This window comes from Ambystoma mexicanum, chromosome 12, assembly GCF_040938575.1.
Source record: "Ambystoma mexicanum isolate Mex_15411 chromosome 12, UKY_AmexF1_1, whole genome shotgun sequence".
Taxonomy (NCBI): Eukaryota; Metazoa; Chordata; class Amphibia; order Caudata; family Ambystomatidae; genus Ambystoma; species Ambystoma mexicanum.
The window spans coordinates 1,155,700,031-1,155,727,552 of NC_090936.1; the positions used below are offsets into that span (position 1 = coordinate 1,155,700,031).

General features: G+C 48.1%; 1 protein-coding gene across 4 annotated transcripts in view; it reads left to right on the top strand.

The window, feature by feature from the left end:
* The window catches only part of MSRB3 (methionine sulfoxide reductase B3), a 534,707-nt gene that overhangs the window by 104,311 nt on the left and 402,874 nt on the right, over positions 1-27,522 (top strand). The gene's annotated exons all lie outside the window — the stretch shown is intronic.

Consider the following 27,522-nt stretch of genomic DNA (forward strand, 5'->3'; position numbering starts at 1 on the left):
ACCAGGCTTGGGCACAGCCAGTATCACACCTAAGGAGCCCACAGCAGAAATTACAATTTTGCTGCAGAAAGTTCCAGCTGGGATGCTTCATTCTGTGGCAGTTTCACATTACTGCACGTGGTGTCTGTGAATCATGTCTTTTCATGATGCACACATGCACAGTTCCTTGATTATACTTTTGCCCCCATTTTCAGGAGCATCTCTTGAATGCAAAGGAATGGACTTTAAAGGCATTGCTTTTGATCATAGGGAAAAACTCCATTCTGCAGTGCAAGTTTGCACACATATTTACACGCTGGATGCCGCAGTTTTTTCCAAGATGGTCTCAGCCTTTCTGGAACTTTCTCAAAAGTGTCATGAGGTCTTCCCCCTCATGTGTGGCAAGGAACATTTTCAGGCCTTACTAGGCTTAACTGCCTAAATGTGTTCATTTTGCTGAGGGGCATATCTCCCCCACTGACTCCGGCCTGTAGTTAGGTCATTTTAGGGCTATTTCAACGCACACATAGCCCTCTTCACCTTAGCACTCTGGAATGGTGTCACTGGGGAGTGTGCATTGCTTTATAATACATTATTAAATGAACCTGCCCCATGCTTGCACGCACACACCCACACCAGAGACTTACAAAGAAAGTTGACACACACAATTCTCAATCTCGCCCAGAAACGCAGATCTCAAATATGCTTCCAGGTTTGACCAGACCTCCTAAAAATAAGAAAATGTTCTAGGAGGTAACATTTGATAATGCCTTTTTTATTTTTTACAAAACCTCTTTGGCAATAATGTCCATCAAATTTGGCGGTTTTAGGCAAGGGTTTTTGGAAATTGTGTCTTTGTCCATTACACATTGGGTCCCCACAAGTAGGGTCTCTTCCATTCCCGACTCCCCAAAATACCCAATTTCTTCTCTCCCTTTCTATTAACCCTTTCCCCTTGTCTGATATTTTTTAGGTTGACCTTATTGCTAACGGTGTTTTTAAAATATATACTCTTAGCACATTACCTTTATTACCATCCAGCTCAATGGTACTCACCCCCATCCCTTGGGTCCACCATTGCCCTATTTCTTTCTTGAAGATGTGGTGGCTGAGCTGACAGTTGTATTTAATTCTGTGAAACCGCCAGAGTCCCAGCTGCTGTTGGAAGGCACAGTTCATGAGCATCTAATCTACTGACTTCCTTTCTTGTTCACCTGACACAAGAAGTGCCTTTTGAGTGGTGATTGAAGACACTTTCCTCGCATCCCTTACCATCAAGAGGCGCTGCAGGTCACTCCACTCTCATGCTTGGCCTTTGGGACATTCCCCCTCTTGTGGCTGGAGCAATGCATCACCCTGTTTTCGGCAACCAGGGACGTGTCGTGCACCTAACTTGTCTGCAACTGTTTTGCGGCTAAGCCGCCTGGTGAATTCATCGTGCATTGTGCAGTTTCTCTCTATCTCTCTTTCACCTCTCCCATCTCTCTGCTCTTTCCCTCCAAGGTGCTCTCAAACCCTCTTATTTACTCTAATTGCTACCCTGTCACCTATCCTACCTCTCTTTTGAAGCCTGGAACGAAAAGTTTAAAAAAATCATGTGGTCTCCAATCCAAGCCTGCCCATCACTGACACCTACAACAATGCTTATTCCAGACAGACTGTCACAGACATCCTCTTTGTCGCTCCCTCTCCGGATCTATGGACTCCCCACATGGTCTCTGTTCTCTCCCCTTTCTCCTCATCACCCATTAATGGTGGACCCAGATGGGAAGTACTCTTGGCATGCTTCTCATCTTCTAGGTGCATCATTAATGTCTATCAGAATGGCACTGTCATGGCCAAGGGTCTCAGCCCAACCTCCTCCTTCTTGATAGGCGTCTCCCTTCTCTTATCAATTTCCTCCCTTCTCCTGCCTCTCCTCCGTCTGTCCCCCCTGTTGCCCCTTCTCCACCACCGAATGCCGTACCAGATCTCTGTAGCCCTCCTCTGAAGACCTTCCACTTAGCTACCCTCAACTCACGCTCTGCTGTTAGACACTCCTCGGATATCTGTCTCCTTCTTGAAGACTTTGACCTTGATGTTCGCGCTCTCACTGAGACGTGGTTCTCTGCCAGCTATGTCACTGCTTTTGACACACTCCTCCATGAGGGCTACAAGATACTCTCTAAGCCCTAGCCTAACCGGCCTGGAGGCAGAGTGGCCTTGATCTTCCCTGAATGGGTCCCTGCTACTGTCATTCCCATTCAGACCTACTCTTCCTTCAAATTCCTTGTCTGCAGGCTTGGTGTCCCTCCAGCCCTATCGTTGGCTCTCGCCACCATATAGGAACACTAGTCTGGTCTCCCTCTCCCTCTCAGAATGGTCCTGTTAGGATAGTTTTTCTGAAGTCCAGTAAGGGCTTAGGAAAACCATACAACTGAGACAGTACAAGACTCCACTCTTAGTATAAGTCTTTACCATCTGAGCATATGTAGCATAAACAGAGCTGTCAGGCTTATCTTAGAAGGGAGAGGGGGCTGTAAAATCAGAACAAAGACATTGTAGTACACATATGGTCCAACGAAACACTGAATCACTATGTATTGTAAAAATAAAGGGTTTATTTAAACACAAGTAGACCAAGGTACATCTTGGGTAAATAAGTACTATCACAATTATAAAAGCACAACACTATGCTTTGAAGTACACAGACGAAAGTATAGACCTTGTTCAGAACACTAAGTGTTTGTATGTAAGTCAGAGCTTAGTATATGCATTTAGTATAGGGCACACCTATTCATGGGGAGTAAAACCATTAGTTACTTTTAGATTACTTTACAGTAATTCAAGGGTAGTAGACCTTGTCAGCTATGCAGTGACACTCAGCCAAGGGATCACATAATCAACCAACCCTGTTACCAGGATACTTTTTTTCTGAATAGTGGACACTCATTCAAGGAACAGTATATACCTATAACTACATTTATGATAACACACAGTTATACTAGGTGAGTAAGACCTTTTTGTGTAATATACAATTACAGCTGCTTTTCAGCTCAGTTAAACACGGTCTAAGACAAGCAAGAACTATTTACATTAATGTAGGATGCACCAGGCAGACCAAGTTCAGCTACACCTAAAGAACAACTTTCAAGAATGGCACACAGCTATACTAGGCAGGTAAAGCCTAATGCTGCAATATACTATTACAGTTGCTTTTCAGATCAGTGGAACACAGACTGAGGTAAGCAGTAACTCTTTATCTTATTTTAGGATGGCACACTGCTATCTCAAGGTAAGTAATACCTATATACCTTTTAAAGGAGCTATCAGCAACTTAAAGGATTGTATAGACCTAATACTGTTTTAGCAACTGTATAAAACCGACCAGGGAAAGCAAAACCCAATGTTACACTTTAGGAATGCCTCACTGTTATTCCAGGCAGGGAAGACCCAAGGCAGACTTATTCTAAACAGGCTGTGCAGCAAGTTAGGGGAAGCAAGGCCCATTTGGGGAACGTATACACCTATTCTCTGAAAGAAATATTGAAGCCAACAATATTACATTTGGGAAAGAGGCACAACAAATTCACAGGTGAGTAAAATAACCTTAAATACACTTTTCAGAATTGCACCACACACATTCATGATATGAACTCTTTTGTAACTGCTCACTCTCAGAGTTACAGTTACCAACTAACTCTATCACAACTAAGTACTTGTCAACAATATTTATACTTTTCAAGACATAATCCTATACTTATCCAGCCCTGGCATATTCTATTACATGAATTCTCTGAGGCAGAAGAGGGACCCTAGTGGTCTAGGAGCCAGTTGTAGGCAGGGTGAGATAGGGTTCTATTGCAGGCAAATGTCAGAGCTCCTGTGCAAGACTGGTCTAACAAGTAAGTAGTTCACTTTAAAGTTAGTTGAGGGTCCAGGGACTTCCGAGAAGACACCCTAGGAGGATTCCAGCAGTGGGCAGGGTGAACTGGATGAGAGGACTCCCAATCACAGAAAACACCCCAAACGCTTTACAGAAATCCCACAGGCTTAAGGTAAGTACAATTCCCCAGCCAGAACAGTACCACAGCACAAAAGGAGAGTTTCAGCAAGAAGACTTCAGGATCTGCAGCCAAAAACCTGGTAGATGGATTCCTTTGTCATGAAGACAGAAGACAGAACTTTGGAAGGGAATTTACAGCAGGGAACAATGGAGAAGGCTCCAGGCAAGGGTTTCCCCATGGCTGGATGTGGCTCTGTGGTTTTGGCGCCCTTTTCAGAAGCCGGAAGAAGGCTGAGTATCGCTGATCATATTCTCGTGGATTGTGAGGTCCAGCACTCTCATGAGGGGACTTTTAGCACTTAAATCGTGTCTCCGGAGTTCCAGCAGGATGCCACCAAATTTTCAGTTCGATTCGGAATTCGGAACATCATGCACCGCACAATGGCTCGAGGTCGCAGGGTATTGGGGTATTGGGATATTGCAGCCCTGCAAGGTCAAAGCACATTGTGGGATGGTGCAAAATGCAGGTGTTCTTGAGTCTAGTGGATCTCACCAGGCTCTGGATCATGGTCGTTGTTTTTCAGAGTCCCCAGGTCGCTTGGAAGGAAGGGTAACAGCAGGAATCACATTTTCTTCATCTTCCTCTTTGTATTTGGTTCCAGTGGTCGACTTGTCGGCAGATTCCAGGTTCAGAGTTTTTATCAGGAACTACAGCAGAACCTCTGCATTCTCTCCCCGAATTTTACAGAAAGGGGCGGTCTGGCTGTCCAATCAGGACTGCCAACCCCCCACTGGGAGTTCTTCCCTTTCAGGCAAGGAGGAAGACAAAGGTTTGCAGAGTTTTGGACTCCTCCCTCACTTCCTGCCTTTCCAGACACTCTGGAGCCTGGGCGGGGAATCCAGAGGATTCCTGCCAAAGACAAAAGAGCAACTCAGTTCGTTCCCAACTAGAATCTAAGAAACAGCAAGCACACAAGAAATGGCGAGAAAACAAGTCCACCATTTTAGAAAAATGGTGGCCTTTCTGTGCCTTACTGAGGCTAAATTAACAGCCTGTGAGTAATAAAGACTAGACGTCATAAGGGAAAAACCAATGCCACCAGACATTCATGTAACAAAATGTTACCAGGCAAGTAAGGAAGGGGATACATTGTATCCCCCCAGCACTCCACATAAGGTGGGGTTTGCTGGCACACTATATAAAATGTAAAGGGGGATGAAAATTGCTCTTTACTACTTGGGAACTGTAGTTCACCCAAGTACATGAAAGAGAAACTAAGAGAGGAGCCTATAGGGCAACCCAGCCTAAGACCAAAAGTTGTAGGAAACTATAACTTCAACCATACACCATGGAGAGACATAAAAAGGTCACCCATAAAAGAGTAAAAGACTAGGTGAGAGGGGAAAAGGATTCCCTTTCACCTAGTGACAGGTAACATAGTTACCTAGTCAAAGCTAAACGTTCTGTGGTTGGCACAGGTCAGGAAGATGTATCATTGATATGAAAATCTTACTTGAGAGGTCCAACCTCACCTCTTCCCTTCTTGCCTCCACCTCCAAGCTTCTCCTCCTCAGAGACTTCAATATTCACCTCAACTCTCCGGATTCGGCCTCTGGACTCTTCTGCAGCCTCTGTGACTTATTTTCCCCTCACCATTCTCCCCTCAGGTCCGACACACTCAGCCCAACATTCCTTGGATGTTCTCATCCCAGCAGACATCCCCATCTGCAACCTTCTCACTGCACCTCTCTCCTGGTCTGACCATGCTCTCCTGTCCTCTCACCTGGATCTCTTACGTCTCCCGGCTAAGCCTCTTCCTGCACTGCCAGTCTCCTTCTCGGTCATTCGACCGATGAAGCGAGTGTCAGTTGCTGCTTTTGCTGCCACTTTTATTCCACCTCCACTCCTGCCACGGACTCCCACACTGACTCTGCCCTTGCTAATCTTCACCTCTCTATCACCAACACCCTATACATTCTTACCCCTGTCAGGAGGATCCGCATGAAGCCTGACTCCAAGCGCAACACCTGGTATGACTCTGGCCTCGCATCTCTGAAACGCAAGTGCAGAGTTGCTGAGCGGAAGTGGCGAGCATCAGGCACATCCTCAGATAGAGTGGCCTCCCGCCTGCTCCAAAGGTAATACAGACTCTCCATCCTCTCGAAGAAGAGGGCCTATATCCAAGCCCTCATCTCTGGGGCTATTAATACAGGTAAACTCTTTAAAATCTGCAAGGAACTCTCCAGACCTACTGCAGTCTCCAGTGCTCTCCTGCCATCCCGGACCTTATGTACTTCACTGGCCTCCCACTTCTTAACCAAAACTCAGGCCACCCAGTCCTCAATCTCCTCTACTCCTCTGACCCCTCCCTCCACAGCTCCCAGGCCTCCCTTTGCCCCCCTCTCCCATCCCTCCTACTCTCCCCTTTCTCGCCCATAGCACCGAATGAGGTCTCTAGACAAGTCCTTTCTATGAAAGTCTCCTACAAACAGGTGCTCCTCTGCTCCTCCAGAACTATCAAAGACAACATTGCCTCCCTTGCGCCAGCCTTGTCTGATTTCTGTAATCACTCCTTCGCCACTGGCTCCTTCCCGCTACCTCTCAAGCACTCCCTTGTGCATCCTCTCCTCAAAAAAGCCCATTCCCGACCCATCCTGCCTGGCTAACTGCTGCCCTATCTTCATTACCCCCTTCCTGGGCAAACTCCTCGAGAAGCTGGTCATCTCCCAACTGATCCAACACACCGAATCTGTTGGTTGTCTTCACGACCACCAGTCTGGCTTCAGAGCAGCCAGAGGCACGGAAACTGCTCTACTGAACACCCATGAAAACTCGCTCTCAAATCCTAATTCCAACCCTCCATCCGTTCTTATCCTTCTCGATCTTACCTCTGCCTTTGACACAGTCAATCATTCCACTCTGACAAATCGTCTGTGGCACCCTTGGCATCACAGGGCTGGCTCTGGACTGGTTGATCTCCTTCCTCTCACTGACCATCCCAGGTTCAACTGGGCCCTTTTCTCTCCCCTATCACCCTCTCCACCTCCGGTGTCCCTCAAGGCTCTATCCTCTTCCCTTGGCTCTTCAACATCTACCTTGCCCCTCTGGCCCACCTGATTGCCTCCTTCTCTCCTCACTTCCAGTGTTATGCAGATGACACACAGCTCTCCTTCAAGCTCCCCTCCACTGCCTCCTCTTCCTCCTATCTCATCCCTGACTTTCTGACTGCTTTTCAGGCAGGGTGTGCTGCCAATGATCTCTGCCTTAATGCCAGTAAGACTGAGATCCTTCTCATTGGGACCCCTGCTCTCTCCTTTCCTCCTACCCCTGGCCCCCCTCTATGGTGCCCCTACCCCCCCCTCTTGTGAGGCAAAGAAATCTTGGTGTCATCTTTGACTCTTCTCTCTGCTTCTCTCCTCACACCGAGGACCTTGCCAAGAAGGCCCACTACCAGATGCACCTCCTCAGAGTCATTCTCCCTTTGCTCACCTTCCCTCAGAAACTCAATGTCTCCAGAGCTCTGGTCCTCTCTAGGCTGGACTACTGCAACAGCCTCTTCATCAATCTTCCTTTATCCTTCCTCTGCCCCCTTCAACTAATCCAGAATAGGACAGAAAGACTTATCCTTGGCCTCAAGCCCAGGGACCGCATCTCTCCAGCCCTAAAATCTCTCCACTGGCTTCTGGTTGCTTTGAGGATCAAGTTCAAGACCCTCTGCATCATCCACAAGGCTTTCTGGGGCCTGTGACACCACTACCTCCAACTCTCTCCCCCTAAATACCTCCCTGCTAGAAACCTTTGCCCTTCTAGCTCCAACTCTCTGCAGATTAGACGCTTCTCTAAGCAGAGAGTAGGGGGTATATCTCTCTCTTCCGCAGGAGCCTGCCTCTGGAATGGTCTCCCTGCCCCTCTCAGGCTTGAGCCAGATCTCCTTAAGTTCTGGAAGCTCCTCAAAACCCTCATTTTCTGTTCTTCCTTCCCTCTTCCACTCCCCTGCTAATGCCCCAGTCTGCTGCAGTGACTGGCTTCCTGGTCCCCTCTGAGTTCTACAGGGCACCAGACCCCCCCGCCCAGTTCTCCCCCTTCCTCGCACTGAGCATGTGGAAACTCATCCCATGCATTCCTCGGCACTAGCCCACCTAGCCTCCCCTTAGCACCTGCCTAGCCCCTGTTGCACTTCCCACTCGCCCCCCTCTCATTTGCACTCTTTCCTCTATACCCTGCACTTCCCTTTCGACCCTAGCTCTTCTCGTTCGTGCTGGCCGGCACTCACCCCCCCCTCGCACTTCTTATTACTGCACTTGCACGATCGGAATGTCACAAGGCCTAGTAGGACCGTTATTGTTATCTTTCTCCCCACCCCCTTTTTTTGCTGTGTAGTGCCTTGTAACACCATTTGTTGAATAGGCGCCTTACAAATATCCAATTAAATAAAATTCAAATAAATGGTACTCATCCCCATTCATCTTAATGATACTCACCCCCATCAAGCTCAACGGTACTCACCCCATCCAGTTCAATGGTACTCACACTAGTGTGTGTCTTTGATTGCCTAACACTTGATTTTACATCTTAATGGAAGTACCCCAGCTAAATTAATTAATCTTACCTCCAGCTAATGGAGCAATAGAAGTACCCTACTGATGTCTACAAACCTCATGGAGGTGGTAATTATAATTGGTTATTTATAACGCGCTTAGTACCCAGAGGTTTCTAAGCGCCGACCCGGGGATCGAACCTGTTTTGCTCCACATCATCTTGCTTCCAAGGTGATTGCTTTGCCTCTGAGCTATCCTCCCAAGGTAAGAGCATGCAAACTACTTTTAATAAATCTATTATCCCGTCACCGAGGGAAACCAGCAGAACTGATGGGTGGAGACCCAAGGAGAGTGATAAACTCTCCCCCTTACCTTCAGTCATGCTGCAGGCCCAAAACTCCAGAAACCTGCCTGTTGCATTTCAGAGTGGAAGTGAAATCCAAGATGGCGGACCGGCCTCTTATCCCTTCCCGTTTCGGTCTAGTGGCACGATATCATGCTCTGAAGCCCAAGGGAACAGAAGGGCCGGCTTAAGGTCAGGAGATCCAATGTGAGGGGAAGGAAACAAGGAGGAACACACAGGAGCAATGAGAAACCCAGAAGTGAAGGGGTGGGATGCTGCCTTTCTATTTAGAACAGCGTGATACAAGCCTAATGGTGCTGATACATGACTGGGGAAGACATTGGGACTAGAGATGGTTGACTCCCACCAACCCTGAAGAACATGCTCATGAGTACTTTGCAACCCTGTATCTGTGACTCTTGGGCATGTGCCTGTAACCTTTGGCTCTCCAGATGATTTGCACTACAACTCCCATCAGCAATAGCTATCATAGTCTATGGCCAGGGATTATGGGAGTCGCAGTCCGGAATATATGGAGAGCAGCAGATTAAAGACCCTGGCGCGAGAGAGAGCCTTGAGAACACGTGAGTTTCACAACAAACCCTAAACCTGTGAAGAGGCTCGAGAGCGAGGGTTAAGGCTGATGTGTTCTTAAAACAGCAACAAATTGTGTCATGTTCCCATGTGTACTGCCATCAAGGTGGCCAGGCAGCACATATCTCTGAAAAGTGAATTGATCAAACATGGGGGTTTCCAGCGTGGTTACATATTGGCATGTATGCCACTTTTCAGAACGGGGGCTTGGGGGAAGGAGGGCACATTATTTTTGCTTACCTTTGGGTTAATCCTGGATGGCTTTGCTTACCTTTGCATTAATCCTGGATGGCTTTGCTTTTTGCTGGCGTGGGAGTGAGGGTCAGCTTTTGAGGTTCAGTTTTTGAGAATCAGTTGTGTGTCCTTCGCTTATTCCTGCTGATACTTTCGTGAGGATTTGCAAGTATTCTACCCATTTCCCCATGAAACTCCTGTTTCACGTCCCACCGTTTTAACCTTTGAACCTTGGAAGGTGCTCTGAGACTCTCTGGGTAGGGCCAGCGCTGAACAAAAATTCCAATAAATAAATAAATATCCCTTGATAAACCCTGAAATCACTCTTCGCTTTCTGCCTGAAAGAAGAACAAGTTACTTTCTTACCTGGTAACGTTCTTTCGATGGGATGGTCCGACGACGTATTCCATATCTATGACAGGTAATGTCCACAGCTGTGCTGCTTCGGAAAAACTTTGGCGTCTGCGTCCTGCGTCGATGACGTCGGTGCGCCGTCCCCGAGGACCTCCTCCGACGGCCGACGTCACCCGATGTGATAAGTAGGACGCATGACGCCCATAGCCTCAGTTATAGTTTTTTCCCAGAACGTGTGCCACCAGTTTTCTGCCAGTCAGACACACAAGGCCTTGCGGAACGCAAGCCGCAATCGCAAAAGAAATTCTGCAGCGGGGAAGGCATGGAGGGAGCGATATGGAATACGTCGTCGGACCATCCCATCGAAAGAACGTTACCAGGTAAGAAAGTAACTTGTTCTTCGAGGGGATCGGGTCCTCCGATGTATTCCATATCTATGACAGACTCCCAAAGCAGTACCAAGCAAGGATGTGGGAAAGAATTTAGAATACAAATTTAGCATGCCCAATCAAATTGCGGAATAGAGAACTGCCTTGCCAAAGGCCAGATCTTGCCCTCTGATGGAATCGAGGGAATAGTGACGTACAAAAGTATGTACTGAAGCCCAGGTGGCTGCATCACAGATGTGACGAATAGGAACTCCCCTCTGCAGGGCAGTAGACGCAGCCACTCCTCTGGTAGAATGGGCGCGCAAGCCAGCCGGAGGGTCCTTACCCGCCAAGCGGTAACACTCGGAGATAGCTAAAATAATGTTTCGTCACAGCTTGTCCCAAACGCTTTCCAGCATGACCAATGAAAAGTTGATCGTCCACTCTGACCCGGGACATGCGCGAGATATAAAAGCTCAACGCTCTCCTAGGATCAAGCCTATGGAGCCTCTCCTCTTCCTTACCAGGATGTGGAGGAGGATAGAACGCCAGAAGAACAACCTTCTGGCTCAAATGAAATTCTGAAACCACCTTCAGAAGAAAAGAAGGACGAACTCTAAGGACAACCCTGTCCTTGTGAAACACAGTGAAGGGTGGCTTAACTGAAAGTGCCTGTAACTCACTCACTCTGCGAGCGGAAGTAACCGCAACCAAAAACACAGTTTTCAGAGTTAACAGCCTCAAAGGGCAAGAATGTAAAGGCTCAAACGGAGCACCCATAAGAAACTTAAGAACAAGGTTCAAATCCCAACCTGGCACCAAAAAAGGTGATGGAGGGAACACATTAGTGAGCCCTTTCAAAAACTGCAAAATTAAAGGAATCTTAAAATAGGAACACTCTTCAGACGAGCGCTTAAATATGGACAGCGCCGCCAGGTAACCTTTAATGGTCCCCACTTGCAAGCCCCTGTGGGCCAAAGAAAGCAAAAAAGACAAAACCATGGGAATGTTGCATTCAAAAGGATCCACATTCTGAACTCTGCACCAGTCGCAGAACTTTCTCCAACGGCAACGGTACAGAGACTTAGTTGCCGGCCGCCTGGCCGAGAGCAACACCTCCATCACGTCTTCAGGGAGGTCCCAATCCTTATACCTCAACCTTTCAGAAGCCAAGCGTGAAGATTGAGGGATCTGACCTCTGGATGGAGAACCTGACCCCCCTCCTGTGAGAGCAGATCGTCTCGGTAGGGAAGACGACGTGGAGGGCAGATGGACAAGTCTAGAAGGTCCGGGTACCACGTCCTCTGGGCCCATGCCGGAGCAATGAGGATCATCCGGGAACCGAACCTCCGTAACCTCCGCAACACTTGTGGGATGACGGGGACTGGAGGAAACGCGTACAGCAGTGGGATTGACCACTCCACCACGAACGCGTCTCCTAAGGCTCCTTTTGGAGGAAATTCCCAAGAGCAAAACCTTTCGCACTTCCGGTTGACACTGGAGGCGAAGAGATCCACTTGAGGGGTCCCCCAAAGGGCGAAGATCTCCAGGAGAATCTCCTGAGCCAGCTCCCACTCGTGAGAGATCGTGCTCTGCCTGCTCAGAGCGTCCGCCGTCTCGTTGTCTCCGGCCAGATGAACTGCCGAGACCGAAACTTCCTGCTGGATGGCCCAGAACTCGAGCTGCATCGCCTCCCTGGACAGCGGAAGTGACCCTGCCCCCCCCTTTTTGTTGAGGTAGTGCATGGCCACCGTGTTGTCCGTCAGAATCAGGACACTCTTCCCGCGCACAGTCGGCAGAAAAGCCTTCAGGGCTAGCCTGACGGCCCTCAGCTCCAACAGATTGATATGGAGTCTGGACTCCGACAGAGACCAACGACCGCTGACTGTCAGCTCGTTGGCATGAGCTCCCCATCCCGTGAGGGATGCGTCCGTCACGATCGTCACCTCCGGCCAGGGCAGCCAAAATGGGGCACCCTTCATCAGATTGCCCTCGACCGCCCCACCACAGAAGGTCCCGGGCTACCGAGGGCGGCACCTGAACAGGGTCCGACAGCCTGCCGGAGGAACTGAGACCACTGGAGCTTGAGTGCCCACTGCAAAGATCTCATCCGCAGACGAGCCTCTGGCACCAGAAGAATGCAGGATGCCATGAGGCCGAGCAGTCTCAAGAACTCGGACGCTGGGAGAGTCTGGGCAAACTGAAACTTGTGCACCATCTGCTGAATGTGAAGAGCCCTCACCTGAGGAGGAAAACTGCCCCAGGGACGTGTCGAGCACTGCTCTGATGTACTGGAGCCGCTGCGTTGGTGTCAAATGGGACTTCTTTAAATTGAGGGAGAAGCCCAGCCTGTGAAGGGAGTGGCAGGTGACGGACAGAAGATCCAGGACTTGCTCGGGAGAGCTCCCCCTGATCAACCAATTGTTCAAGTAGGGGTAGACGTGAATACCCCCTTTCCTGAGATGCGCTGCCACCACCACCATGAGCTTGGTGAAAACCCTCGGGCGGAGGTCAATTCGAACGGCAGGACCCGAAACTGAAAGCGCAAGTCGCCAACCGCGAACCTCAGGTACTTCTTGTACTTGGGATGGATCGGCACATGGAAGTAAGCATCCTTGAGGTCGAGAGACACCAACCAGTCCTGAAGTTGAAGGGCCTGGAGGACTTGAGAAAGAGTCACCATCTTGAACTTGTCCTTCCTGAGGAGTTTGTTCAAACCGCGCAATTCCATGATGGGTCTACATCACCCGTCTTTCTTTGAAATCAAAAAATAAGGGGAATACCATCCCTTGTTCCTCTCCGCTACAGGCACCAGTTCTATGGCGCCTTTCTCCAGCAGGGCTAGAATTTCCTGCGCAAGGAGCGGATCCGGACTCTTCAAAGAGAGGTTCCCTGGTGGATTGTCGTGAGGCCTCTACCGAAAAGGAAGACAGTAGCCGTGGGTTATGATCTCCAGAACCCACACATCCGAAGTAATGGCTTGCCACTCTACAAGATGCAGCGCCACCCTTTCCCCAACCGGCGAATCATGGGGCCTGGCCTCATGACTAAGTGGTAGCGGCTGCGGCGTTGCCTGAGGGCAAAGAGGCAACTGCCCGAGCGGCCTTGGCACCTCGAGTACCTTTGTTTCCACCTCTGGCACTCTTACGATGGCCTCTTTGACTGCTAGCTCCTCTCGCTTTACTGAAGGACGAGTAATAGCGAAAGGAACCTCCCCTCCATTGCTGTCCCCTAGGACGAAAAGGCGGAGGTTGGCGAACTGCAGCGCCCAACGACTTCACTGCAGCTTTGGAGGTCTGCAACCTCTCAAGGCTCTCGTCAGCCTTGCTGCCAAAAAGGTGTTCACCGTCAAAGGGCATGTTGAGGAGCCGGGACTGCACATCAGGAGCGAACCCAGACTTCCTCAACCACGCAAACCTGCGCTTTACGGTGCTCGCTGCCATGGACCGGCTGACACAATCCGCCAAGTCCAAACCCGACTGAACTGCCTCACACATGGCATCCTTGCCATCCTGAACCATAGCAAGGAAACCATCCCCTTCGTCCCCTTCGGGAATATGACCAGCCGCTAATGCAACACAGTTCCACAGAGTGTGTGTGAAACGAGACAAGACACATATGGAGTTGGCCGCCTGAAGCGCCATACCCCCAGAAGAAAACACTTTCTTCGCCCAGCTGTTAAAACGTTTGTCGTCCCTATCCGGAGGGATGGTAGGATACGACGCCTGCTTTACCGGGGCCGTAGCCGCCTGCACCACCAAACTCTCCGGGGTGGGGTGCCTAGACAAGTAGCAGGGGTCGCTACTGGCTGGGCGGTATTTTCGTGACAAAGACTTGCCCACTGCCGGGAGACTCTCCGGAGCAGTCCAAGCCGCTGCCACCCTTCTCTGCAAAGCCATATGAAAAGGCATAACCGGGTCAGTGGGTGGACCGAGATCAAGGATGTCCGTGAGATCATCCTGAACGAACTCCCCTGGGGGAGCTGACCAACCCAAGTACTCGGTAACCCGAGACATAAGGCGCCGATATGACGATTCGGCATGAGTGCCAGGCTCCGGCCGACAAAACTCCACCTCCGGAGAGGTGTCCAGTCAACTGGCATCATGCAGTGACTGCCTCAGGTCATCAAACTGACTATGGCCCGAGATAAGTTCATCAGGAACCGTAACCGGAACCAGGCCGCCATCAGAGCCTTCATCACCCTCTGAAATGTACTCCAGGCGGGGAGAGGAAGACCTCTGCGGACCAAAGCAGTGCCGGACCTTAGCCATAGCCTTTTTAGGGGCAAACCCCGTGCCACAGTGCCCCTCCGACACCACCGCCTCGAAAGGCGTCGAGGGCGCCGAGCGAGTCGGCGCCGGCGTCGACAGAAAAGGCGTTGACGTCGAGTGAATCAGCGTCATCTGCAACGCCTCCAGCATCTGCGGCGTCGACACAGTCCTCGAAGCCAGAGCTCCGAGCGTGTCTCAACAACCTGGGCGCCGACGGCGTCGACGACCCCCTCGAAGACGGAACCTCGAGAGAAATTGTCGATGACCTTGGCGCCACAGGCGTCGACGTCTTCTTCGAAGACGGCACAGGATCACGCGGTCTCGAGCGCGTCGAGGACCGGGACCTGGAACGGGCATGGCGAGAACGGCTACCCTTGTCCGAGCGGGACCTCTCCCACGAGCCGTGCCGACCACCCGAGCCCGAAGGCGTATGGGCGGTGTCTCTCGACCGGTGCCGACCGACCCCACTCGGAGGCGCAGACGGACCGGTGCCCTGCGATTCCAGAATCGCTAGCATCTGCTTCCCGAAGGAAGCCCATTCCTCCGGTGTCGCTTGCATGGAGGGATAAGCGACCCGCCGACGGGCAGAGTCCTCGGAAGAGGACGGGGAAGGCGACCTATACCGGCGCTTCCTGGAATGCCTAGAAGAGGCGGAGGAGTGGCGAGACCGACTCCTGGAAGGAGACCCACCGGACTTCCGACGACGATGCGGAGAGTCACCCCTCGAGTCATCGGTCGAAAGCCATGCAGACCTCGACTTCCGGGGCTTAGACACCCGACCTACCGACAGTTTCTTCCTGCGTTCTTGCAAGGCCTTCGCAGTGAGCGACTGGCAGTCGACACAGTCGTCCATATCGTGGGCCTCCCCGAGGCACCAGAGGCAGGCGTCGTGCGAGTCCGTGACCGACATCTTGGACCCACAGTCCCCGCAGTTCTTGAAGCCCGGACGCGGGGTCAAAGATGAGAAAGACATCGCCATAAACAGGTCTTCACACCAACCGAACAGGTTCAACGAACCGAGAAAGAAAGCAGCAACTCCAACGAGTCGAGGCGTACCGAGATTCACGAAGCGAACACGTTCGCGGAAAAAACAGAACTGAGGCTATAGGCGTCGTGCGTCCTACTTATCACATCGGGTGATGTCGGCCGTCGGAGGAGGACCTCGGGGACGGCGCATCAACGTCATTGACGCAGGACGCAGACGCCAAAGATTTTCCGAAGCAGCACAGCTGTGGACATTACCTGTCATAGATATGGAATACGTCGGAGGACCCAATCCCCTCGAAATGCAACGTACTGTCCATGGCTGATGACAACTACTCTAGCAACTATACCAACTGTGCTCCAAGGCAATAGGTCTACCTTTTCTCTAACTAGTATGAGGATGTGAACTGAAGCTGCTAAATAGGGTCTTGCTCGTTTATACAGTTGTTTCGAAAGAGGCTGCCACGCTAAACAGGGGCGTTGCCCGGATGGTCTGAAAAAGGGGGTTTCCCCTTCAAACCTTTGTACAGCTCAGTTTGTGTCACACAAGCAAAAATTGGCTGATTGGAATTCCACCAAGTGTTTCATGAGCTCAGAGCCTCTTACAATCTCTTGGCTTTTTTGCGAGGTGTAATTCTACTCAGTGGTTTTAAAGAACTACAAAAGAAGTGGTCTTTTTGTATGTATATTATCTACTTTTCATATACTTGAAATCACATGGTGGAAGCAGGGCTGCTTCAAAACAAGGGTGACTCATTACAAAACCTTTGGCATTCTTTGTAAATGCACACACACAGGGACTGTCAGGTTAAAAAAAAACAAAATGCCTTAAGTTCACTAGTTAACATACGGGTAGATACCTAACCACCCTGCTCTGCAACCCCATGCACCGTAACGCTGTATCTTCTGTACATTAGCCCACAATTGGGGACAGGGTATTCATGGCGCATTTACAGGTTAGGAGCTCAGGGAGTGCATTTCGTGATGTTGGCGAAATTGTTATGTTAAAGGTTTTTATACTGCGCACAGGTGTCACTTGCCTGGTGTGTCTGCGCTCTGGTGGTTCTGTGAAAAAATAAGGAGGGGAGAGGGTACGGTTAGTGGGAGGAGTGGGAAAAGAGCAAAGGGAGCTGTGATGTGCTGTTGGCCGCTTCAGTTCGGATGGACCGTTCACTGAGCCTAGTGCGAGATTCGGCGGCGGGCGTCGTGTGGTGCTGTGCAAGGTTATGTGTGAAATGTCTTGTTGCGGTGTTGTGAAGTACGTGCGGTTTGCTGTGCTGAGGAGTTCTGGGTGTCTTTAGTGCAGTATGTGAGAGGTGTATGCGAGGGGTTGAGTGTTAGTATTAGTTCACCCAGATGAAGTGAGTGAGTGATGGCTAAGCAACACAGTTTGCCCACAGGTGACAAATGGCTGACTAACGCAGTTCACCTAGATGTGGTGAATGGCTGACTAGCACAGTTCAGCTAGATTTGACGCAAGCTAATATTCACAGTTCTGTCTAGATGTGATGCAAGCTAGTATACACAAATCTGTCTAGATGTGACGCACGCTAATATTCACATTTCTGTCTAGATGTGGCGCAAGCTAATATTCACATATGTGTTTGGATTTATATTTTAACCCTGAACCCCTGCCCTTAGTCTCCCCAACCCCCTTCTATATACTTTATCCTAACGTACCCTCTGCATGTTTGTGGTAAACAATGCGGCAAATTCAGCAAAAGTGTCATTTGGTAAATATGGGTAATACCCTATATCTGTATCCCTCTGTCTCCATTTATAGATAGCCATCTCTTTTGCTCTATCTCTATCACTCTACCTCTTGCACTCACACTCTATCGATATATCTGAATCGCTCTATATTTATTGTTTCTATCTATATCCCTCTTTATCTATCCATCTCTTTTGCTCTATCTCTATCACTCCATCTCTAGCCCTCACTCTCAATCGTTATATCTATATTGCTATAGCTTTATGGGTCCATCTGTATGCATTGATGCCTATCCATCTCTTTTGCTCTATCTCTATCACTGTATTTCTAGCACTCACTCTCTATCGGTATATCTACATTGCTCTATATTTATTGGTTCTATCTCTATTCTGCTATATCTGTCCATCTCTTTTGCTCTACCTCTATCACTCACTCTCTATCAGTATATCTATACTGCTCTAGCTTTACTGCTCTATCTCTATACATTGATACATACCCATCTCCTTTTCTCTCTCTAGCACTCTATCTCTAGTACTCACTCTCTATCAGTATATCTGTATCGCTCTATATTTATCGTTTCTATCTCTATCCCTCTTTATCTATCCATCTCTTTTGCTCTATCTGTATCACTCCATCTCTAGCCCTCATCCTCAATCGGTATGTATATATTACTATAGCTTTATGGTTGTATCTCTATGCATTGATGCCTATCCATCTCTTTTGCTCTATCTCTATCACTGTATATCTAGCACTCACTCTCTAGCGGTACATCTGTATCGCTCTACATTTATCGGTTCGATCTCTATCCCTCTTTATCTATCCATCTCTTTTGCTCTATCTCTATCACTCCATCTCTAGCCCTCACTCTCAATCGGTTTATCTATATTGCTATAGCTTTATGGTTGTATCTCTATGCATTGATGCCTATCCATCTCTTTTGCTCTATCTCTATCACTGTATATCTAGCACTCACTCTCTAGCGGTACATCTGTATCGCTCTACATTTATCGGTTCGATCTCTATCCCTCTTTATCTATCCATCTCTTTTGCTCTATCTCTATCACTCCATCTCTAGCCCTCACTCTCAATCGGTTTATCTATATTGCTATAGCTTTATGGGTCTATCTCTATGCATTGATGCCTATCCATCTCTTTTTCTCTATCTCTATCACTGTATCTTTAGCACTCACTCTCTAACGGTATATCTGTATCGCTCTATATTTATTGGTTCTATCTCTATCCCTCTTTATCTATCCATCTCTTTTGCTCTATCTCTATCACTCCATCTCTAGCCCTCACTCTCAATCGGTTTATCTATATTGCTATAGCTTTATGGGTCTATCTCTATGCATTGATGCCTATCCATCTCTTTTTCTCTATCTCTATCACTGTATCTTTAGCACTCACTCTCTAACGGTATATCTGTATCGCTCTATATTTATCGGTTCTATCTCTATCCCTCTTTATCTATCCATGGGGCCTCATTATGAGTCAGCCGGTCCGGAAAGAACGGTGGTGGTAAATCCGCCACCACCATTCTTTCCGGACTGGCTGATTGAGTCCTGCAGGTGGGAGGTGTCACTCCCGCCAGGTATGACCTGGCAGGTTTGACACCACCCGTCTGCAGGCGGACATGGAAACAACGGCACCATTACAACATGGTGCTGGTGTTTCCACTTCCCCACTCCCATGGAGTCCTATGGGACTCCATGGGAATGGGGACTTACAGAATTCCGCCTCCGGAATTCCTGGGTCACCGGGGTCGTAATGCCCCAGTAATTCCGGGAATCACGGAGGCGGAATGGTAATACAAGTCCGGCGGTAACCTGCCGGTTTTTCCGGCTCGGTTACCGCCGTACTCGTAATGAGGCCTCATGTCTTTTGCTCTCTCTCTATCACTGTATCACTAGCACTCACTCTATCAGTATATCTGTATCACTCTATATTTATCGTTCTATCTCTATCCCTCTATATCTATCCATCTCTTTTGCTCTATCTCTAGCCCTCACTCTCAATAGGTATATCTATATTGCTATAACTTTATGGGTCTATCTCTATGCATTGATGCCTATCCATCTCTTTTGCTCTATCTCTATCACTGTATTTCTAGCCCTCACTCTCAATCGGTATATCTATGGACCTCATTCCAAGATTGGAGGTAGCCATGGCGCTATTTGCGCCATGGCTACCTCCAATACCGGGTCCGTCAATGGTGTTGTTCAATGGGACTTACCGGTGCAGTCCGACCCTGGCGGGACCGGTAAGTCCCCATTGAACAAACCATTCCCCATTCCCATTTGAGCCCTCATAGGGCTCAATGGGAATGGGGAGGGTGCTAATAACGGACTTGCGAATGGCAAGCCCATTAATAGTACCCTGGTCCCTTAGCAGGACCCGTAAGGGACGTGTGGTCAGACCACACGTTTCTTCCGGTTCCCTCCAAGGGATCTCGGAATCAGGCGGGAAGGGATTACTGGAACCGGTCTCCTTACCGGTGCCCGGTATCCCTTACCGCCCAACTCGTAATGATCCCCTATATTGCTATAGCTTTATGGGTCTATCTCTATCACTGTATCTCTAGCACTCACTCTCTAGCGGTATATCTGTATCACTCTATATTTATCGGTTCTATCTCTATCCCTCTTTATCTATTCATGTCTTTTGCTCTATCTCTATCACTCCATCTCTACCCCTCACTCTCAATCAGTATATCTATATTGCTATAGCTTTATGGGTCTATCTCTATGCATTGATGCCTATCCATCTTTTTTGCTCAATTTCTAGCACTCACTCTCTATCGGTATATCTGCATCGCTCTATATTTATCGGTTCTATCTCTATCCCTCTTTATCTATCCATCTCTTTTGCTCTATCTCTATCACTCCATCTCTAGCCCTCACTCTCTGTTTATCTGTATCGCTCTATCTTTCTCCAGTGCACTATCTATCTCCATCTATATGTATCTACCTCAATCGCTCTACCTGTCGCTCTGTCTCTATCACCATGTTCCCATTTCTAGCTCTTTTGCTCCATGTAGACTTAATGCAGTGAACAGGCCCAATGCCTTTGTGATGACAGCAGCATTTCACAGAGCAGTGACCAGCCAAATGAATGCCATGTTATGTTAATGGGTGTTTACTGCACACTCTATCGCCACTGCAGCGGCGTCTTGCTGCTGAGTGTCTGAATGGAGATAAGTCGGTGGAACAGCTGAGGCAACAGGTCATTGCATTAAGCCGGGTTAGATTTGTGTGGAGAGGAATGCTTTTTTTCTGAATTAGTAGTTATCTTGCAAGGTTCTGTATGGAACAGTTTTGCTGCCTATTGTGTAGAGTTGCATCGTCCTGTGTCAATTCTATTAAACCTGGGTGGAATCAGTAGATTGGAGTGGCTTGAGTGCAAAGGACGTAGGAACTGATAATATATGAAAATGGACCTCTTGCTTTGCAAGGCTCGGCGTGCAGCGTATGGATCTTCAAGGGAATCCTTTCAGTCATCAGCAGCCAGTGTAGTTATCCATGGCTCGACATGGAGCGTGTGGATCTTCAAGGGAATCCTGTCAGTCACCAGCAGCCAGTGTTGTTATCCAAGGGTCGGCGTGCTGCGCATGGATCTTCAAGGGAATCCTTTCAGTCACCAGCAGCCAGTGTAGTTATCCAAGGCTTGGTGTGCAGCGTATGGATCTTCAAGGGAATCCTTTCCGTCACCAGCATCCGGTGTAGTTATCCAAGGCTCGGTGTGCAGCGAATGGATCTTCAAGGGAATCCTTTCAGTCACCAGCAGCCTGTGTGGTTATCCAAGGCTCGGCGTGCAACATATGGATCTTCAAGGGAATCCTTTCAGTCACCAGCAGCCAGTGTAGTTATCCAAGGCTCAGTGTGTGGCGTATGGATCTTCAAGGGAATCCTTTCAGTCAACAGCAGCCAGTACTTACCCAAGGCTCTGCGTGCTGTGCATGGATCATCAAGGGAATCCTTTCCATCACCAGCATCCGGTGTAGTTATCCAAGGCTCTGTGTGCAGCATATGGATCTTCAAGGGAATCCTTTCCGTCACCAGCATCGGGTGTAGTTATCCAAGACTCGGTGTACAGCGTATGGATCTTCAAGGGAATCCTTTCAGTCACCAGCAGCCAGTGTGGTTATCCAAGGCTCGGCGTGCAACATATGGATCTTCAAGGGAATCCTTTCAATCACCAGCGGCCAGTGTAGTTAAGGCTCAGTGTGCAGCGTATGGTTCTTCAAGGGAATCCTTTCAGTCACCAGCAGCCAGTGTGGTTATCCAAGGCTCGGCGTGCAACGTATGGATCTTCAAGGGAATCCTTTCAGTCACCAGCAGCCAGTGTAGTTAAGGCTCGGCATGCAGAGTATCGATCTTCAAGGGAATCCTTTCGGTCACCAGCAGCCAGTGCAGTTATCCAAGGCTCGGCGTGCAGTGCATGGATCTTAAAGGGAATCCTTTCAGTCACCTGCAGCCAGTGTAGTTATACAAGGCTCGGCGTGCAGCGTATGAATCTTCAATGGAATCCTTTCAGTCACCAGCAGCCAGTGTAGTTATCCGAGGCTCGGCATCCAGCGCATGGATCTTCAAGGGGAATCCTTTCAGTCACCAGCAGCCAGTGTAGTTATCCAAGGCTCGGCGTGCAGCGTGTGGATCTTCAAGGGAATCCTTTCAGTCATCAGCAGCCAGTGTAGTTATCCATGGCTCGACATGGAGCGTGTGGATCGTCAAGGGAATCCTGTCAGTCACCAGCAGACAGTGTAGTTATCCAAGGCTCGGCGGGCAGCGTATGGATCTTCAAGGGAATCTGTTCAGTCACCAGCAGCCAGTGTAGTTATCCAAGGCTCGGCGTGCAGTGTAATGTAATCCTGTACTAGGGCAGCGGCATTTGATGAAATAACAGACCTTCCTGCATACACACTGGGGTGATCTTGGGAGACATTTGCACTTTTGCTTACGTGTTTGCAAGAATGGTTGTTGTAAGTGTCCAGTAGGGCCGGGCATTATGTAAGCTGATGTCGGGATGTGTCCAGTTCCATCTTGCAGGCTACGCACATACGTGCTTGATCATCGAGAGAGGTAATTGGCTTAATCTAAGCTTGATCATGAAACTTCCCAAAGAGGGATCAGGCGCACACAGTGCATAAGTAAATGGCATCAAATAACGGAAAGTCTGCAATTGTATATTCCATGTAAGTTTGTTTAGTTGTTAAGTACTCAATATTGGACCTTCTATCCCACCTATGGGCTCGCTCTGTTGTCTTTTTAAAATAGTAGAACTTTCAGAGAGATCCTCTGTCCAGCCAATGTGGTTAGCTGGTAAAATGGCTCAGCGGGTTAAGTTGCCGTGATTCGTGTTTGATCTGCAGGTTGCAGGTTCAAATCCCTGTATGGTCGGCTCAGACATTCATTCTTCCGAGGTCAATAAATGAGTACTAATTTCGATTGGGCAATAATAATAATGTATGTAAATATGTGCTATGTAAAGTGATTTGGATGAAATTGCTATATGAATATCGAATTATTATTATTAAACCCTAAACACACCATAACAAACTCCTCAAGGACTTTCGACTTGTGAGCATCTTGCACTATCATGTTGCCAAAGACTTTAACAGGGTGTTTTCACTATCTGTCAACATCTTAAAATATAACAGACTTTTCCTGATATTTACCAGAGTGTGTCGCCAAATCAATCTCAGTTCCCTTCCTATTGCTTCTACTGGGTCCGATTTTGGATAAACCGGCACAGTACGCCACCCACAATTTACCTTACACACTTTTTAGCCAGCGGAGTTGCTTTCCCCCGCACAAGTTCTCGCCAGAGACTCCTACATGCTCAACATATCAAACACAACACATCCAGGGCCACTGAAGAATCCTTGAGCCACCAAACAATACGCCCAACTGGCCATTACCCATGTGGACATTGTGCTGCCAGTAGGTTTACGAGCAAAACTAAGTCCTCCAAGCGTGAGACTATGACATGGCATGCCACATGCCAAACCAACATGTCATTGACCACATGCCAAACCAACATTTTTTATTTACATCATCTCCTGCCCCTGGTACCTGTTGTACGTAGGGATGACTACGCGGACAGCATCAACTCCCTGGAACACCGATCTCGCATCAGAAACCCCCAACACGCAGTCGCAGTTAGTAAAACATATTGTTGATCAGGGTCACATTGCAGACGAGCTCAAATGCTTCATTAATGATGGCATACAACATGATTTGAATGATTACAGGGCTATAAATTACCTCGCCAAATTGGAACAGAAATGGATCCTTATACTATGTATCCACACCAAAGGCCTGAACAAACCGATTGAATGGATATTCTTATTTCCTTGATCGATTTACTTTATCTGACAATACTTTTTTAAATTTTATTCAACGTGATACCGTGAGCTTACTGTGATACACACTCATTTTGTAATCTTATGGTGAGCTTACTGTGATACACACTCATTTTTCAAGCCGGTCTGATAGCACAGCGAGCGCTCGCTTTGACATCTGTGCAGAGCCTGCTGACACAGGTTCGAATCCCGGCAAGGCCATACTCAGCCTTTCATCCTTCGAGGTCGATAAATGAGCACCGCACACCGTGGGTAATAATAAGCAGTGCTCAGATACCTGAGTGTTCGTAGCGCTATATAAATGCTAAATTATTATTATTATTTTGTAATCTATCCATACACATTTTTCCCACAATACACTAATGGCTGTCCATTTCCAAAACTAAAATGCCCAGTCGTTCTCACCAAGGCCTTTGTACACTGCCCCTCTGCTTTACTCTCATCCGCAAACAAGTGTACTTCACACACATCCATTCTGTGCAATACTTTGCACACAAACTCTCCCACGCAAAGACTCTCTTCCAATATGGCTGACCCACACACACATTGGGACGCCAACCCATTGGCTCTGTTGTTTGCCAGCTCAGAGAAGTCTGTCCCCTTTTCCTGTCTATAGCTTTGTGTAGAGCTGTAGCCTCGCACACAGGGGATGCACTCGCATGGCGCGAGAAGAGGCGCACAGGAGCAGGAACCACGGAAGATAGTGGGACGCTCACCACAGCTCCCCTGCAAGGAGCCACATTGATTCAAGCACACTATATCATCCCCAGTGACAATGACCTGCAGCAGCATCCCTCTTTGAGAATCAAATGTGTATATTGGGTTTCAACCACTTTATGCTGCAGTTGTGTCTGTGTAGCTTAACAGAATAAAGCAGCTCATAGCACCGCCTGTGCTGAGTGCCATTCAAGGCCACCACACTTTCCTTCACTCGTAGACACACGCCAGCGGAAATATACCTGGAACGTGCCCATTACAGCGCCGGAGCAGACTCGGCACACGTTCTTTTCTACTCCTCACCAAACCTGTGGGATAAGGCCCTGCTGTGCCTGAATGATGTAGCATCTAGCAAGTCTGTTTAAGCGCAACATGAGGTGCACCGCGCCCCCTGAGCCTACCAATCTCTTTTCAAACTCATACTTTTACAACTTTATTCTTTACCTTGTGCAAACTTTTGGACATGAGTCTGAACACGCATCACTGTTGAGATTCATTCTCCACCCGCGTCATAACATCCTCGGGTCCCCGTAGGTTGGGTACGTCTCATTGTAATCACCAGGTTATCGCCTTTGTTTCAATATTCAGCAAGTCTAATGGTTTCTCCCAATCTTCCCCCAGAGTGTCTTCCCTCCACACCCTCCTCTCAGCCATGCCCCTGGGTCCTCGTCTTTCACCTCCTTTCCTTCCCCGTACCAGACATGTGACACACTTTGAAGAAAATCTATCCAGTTCATTCAATTGGGGTATCGCCCTTTGGCCTTCATGAACATGGAAGACGACAGTGAGTGTCCTACTCTTCACACCATTTTGTCTTCCTGCACTCCGGCTAAACTAATTTAGGACTAAAACATGTCTTGCACCCTTTTTCACTTTCAGAACATTGCAAATCTTGACAACCAACTAGAGGGAACCCGCCATAGCAAATGTCCTCCTTGTGCTGCCGAAGGCTGGGCCGGTCAACCATCATAGGCCCCCTGGCCGAAACCCTTGTATACGGGTCGACAGACAAACATCTTGTTGGTTTACACTGTTCAACTTGCACTTCAGCTTGAGTACAGATTTTGTAAAATTGTTCATGATTTTTGCATTTCAACATTTGTTGCCTTCAATGGTTTGATACGTGTGTGCTATCACTGTATCACAACTTGTCGTTTCACTAACAACATTACACATTTTGGTTTCTTTTGTTTTACTATTTGTATTCTTTATGCCACTACTTGGCCGACCTGGTTCGTTGTGAGGCATTGCACCAGATCCGCTCCAGCAGGGGGTCCAGGGGGGCCAGGCCGCCCCAAAGCACGCCTCTGTCCTCCCCTAGAAAGGCGGCCATGTCAGTGATGATGTACACCACTGGTAACCAAGGCAATGGGGGCTGGGGGGGTGGATGTCACTCTAAACATTCAGCAGCAACCTCAGAGACATCATTCTGAGAGGCTGAATTGCAGGAGGCCTGGCCAGGATTTGTTTTCTTGCCCTAGACAATGGTTTATGTCCCACAGTCATAAAAGTATAAATGACCAGGGAGATGGAAGACCATTCACACCTCTAAGTGAGGTAGCACATTTATTCAAGCAGGCTGCGTACAACTATTTTCTCAAACCTAAAATCACAATTTCGGTTTCTGTAATTTAAAGTATGTTTATTGTTTGTGGGAATATAGTGGTTTTTCCCATCATGCTTAATAAAAGGGTGAACTATATCAAACAATAAATGACAGGTAAAGTTGCTTGAAGACACATTTCTGCAGAAGGTTCATCATCTGACTGGGGGCTCTTACAAATTACATTCAAAGTATATATTCTGCTGCATTAACACTTGTGTATAAGTGAAAAGATAAGGTTGGTAGTAATACAAATGTAATTCTGGAGGGGAAAGTGCAGAAAATCAAGTGATAATTGCAAGGCTTTGAATTAAACATTACCACTACCGTTTCTCTGCGCAACATTCCGTGCCATAATTCTGTAGTATGTCTGTGCGATTAGAGAAGGGGACAAGCCATTAGCAAATTACTTTTTGGTGCTGCCACCAAAAGGTGCAGTTCAATCTCAATTGCTAGGCCGTGTTCCATTTGCACTGGAACACAAGCAACAATATACATATTTAGGCCCTGTGGTCTAGCAGTTTGGGAAGGGCTTCTTACATTAGTGGCAGGACCAAGGCTGATATGCAAACAATGGTATGGAAGGCTGGCCAGAGCAATGGCGGTGGTTCTAATTGATTCAGAGACTTTTGACCTATTAGGTACAACCAGAATGCATGCTGTGGAACACAGATAGGATGGCAATAAAATGTGAGGATGAGCACACATTTTATGGGTTTGTCTGGTCATTTACCCACCTACCAACCTGTCATGGCTATGTCAATGCCTGACCACCAAAACCTAACCTTTCTAAACTCTTTGAGTAAGCTCTATCACAAAGTAACACCAAACGTGTTGCTGCATAGGGCCTGCCATTGTTATGTCTAAGCATTCTTTTGAGTGAGTGTTTAATTACTTAATTGCCTCTGTAAATGAGCTCCTGGTGTAGTACAATTCTCTTAATGTGTGTATTAAGCCATTTGATTTTATAAGCAATATATTTGTCAATGCCTCTGTGACTTGCACTGAAGTGCTGTCTTAAAAAAGAAGTTTTGGCTTGTGTATAGGTATTAGCAGACATTTGCCAGGCAATGCCATCATATGCCCAGTTCCTGTCACCATTTTCCAGCTGTTCCCATTTTATAGCCAGGTGGTACCCTTATGGCAGTGCCTGGCAAATGCCTATCCATGCCTAGTCAAAAGCCAGCGCTGTTCACTTTGCTAATGCATGTTGGCTTCCGTTTGTCTCCCTAAGTGAATGTGTATATGCCCAGATGTGGGTGTCTTGCTTGCTACGCCTAGGGAATCAAGCTGCACCTCACTGTGCAGGTCCAACAAGGCCCTACCTGAAAATGATAAGGCTAGCTTAGCAAGTATTGACCAGTTTAAGATCTTCTCATGCATACTTACCAGTGGGGCTCCGACCTAAATAGAATGTATCTTTGTTTGGAAGCCTAGTCTACTCTAACAGAACGTTTCATGATTGAAACTGATAAGTAC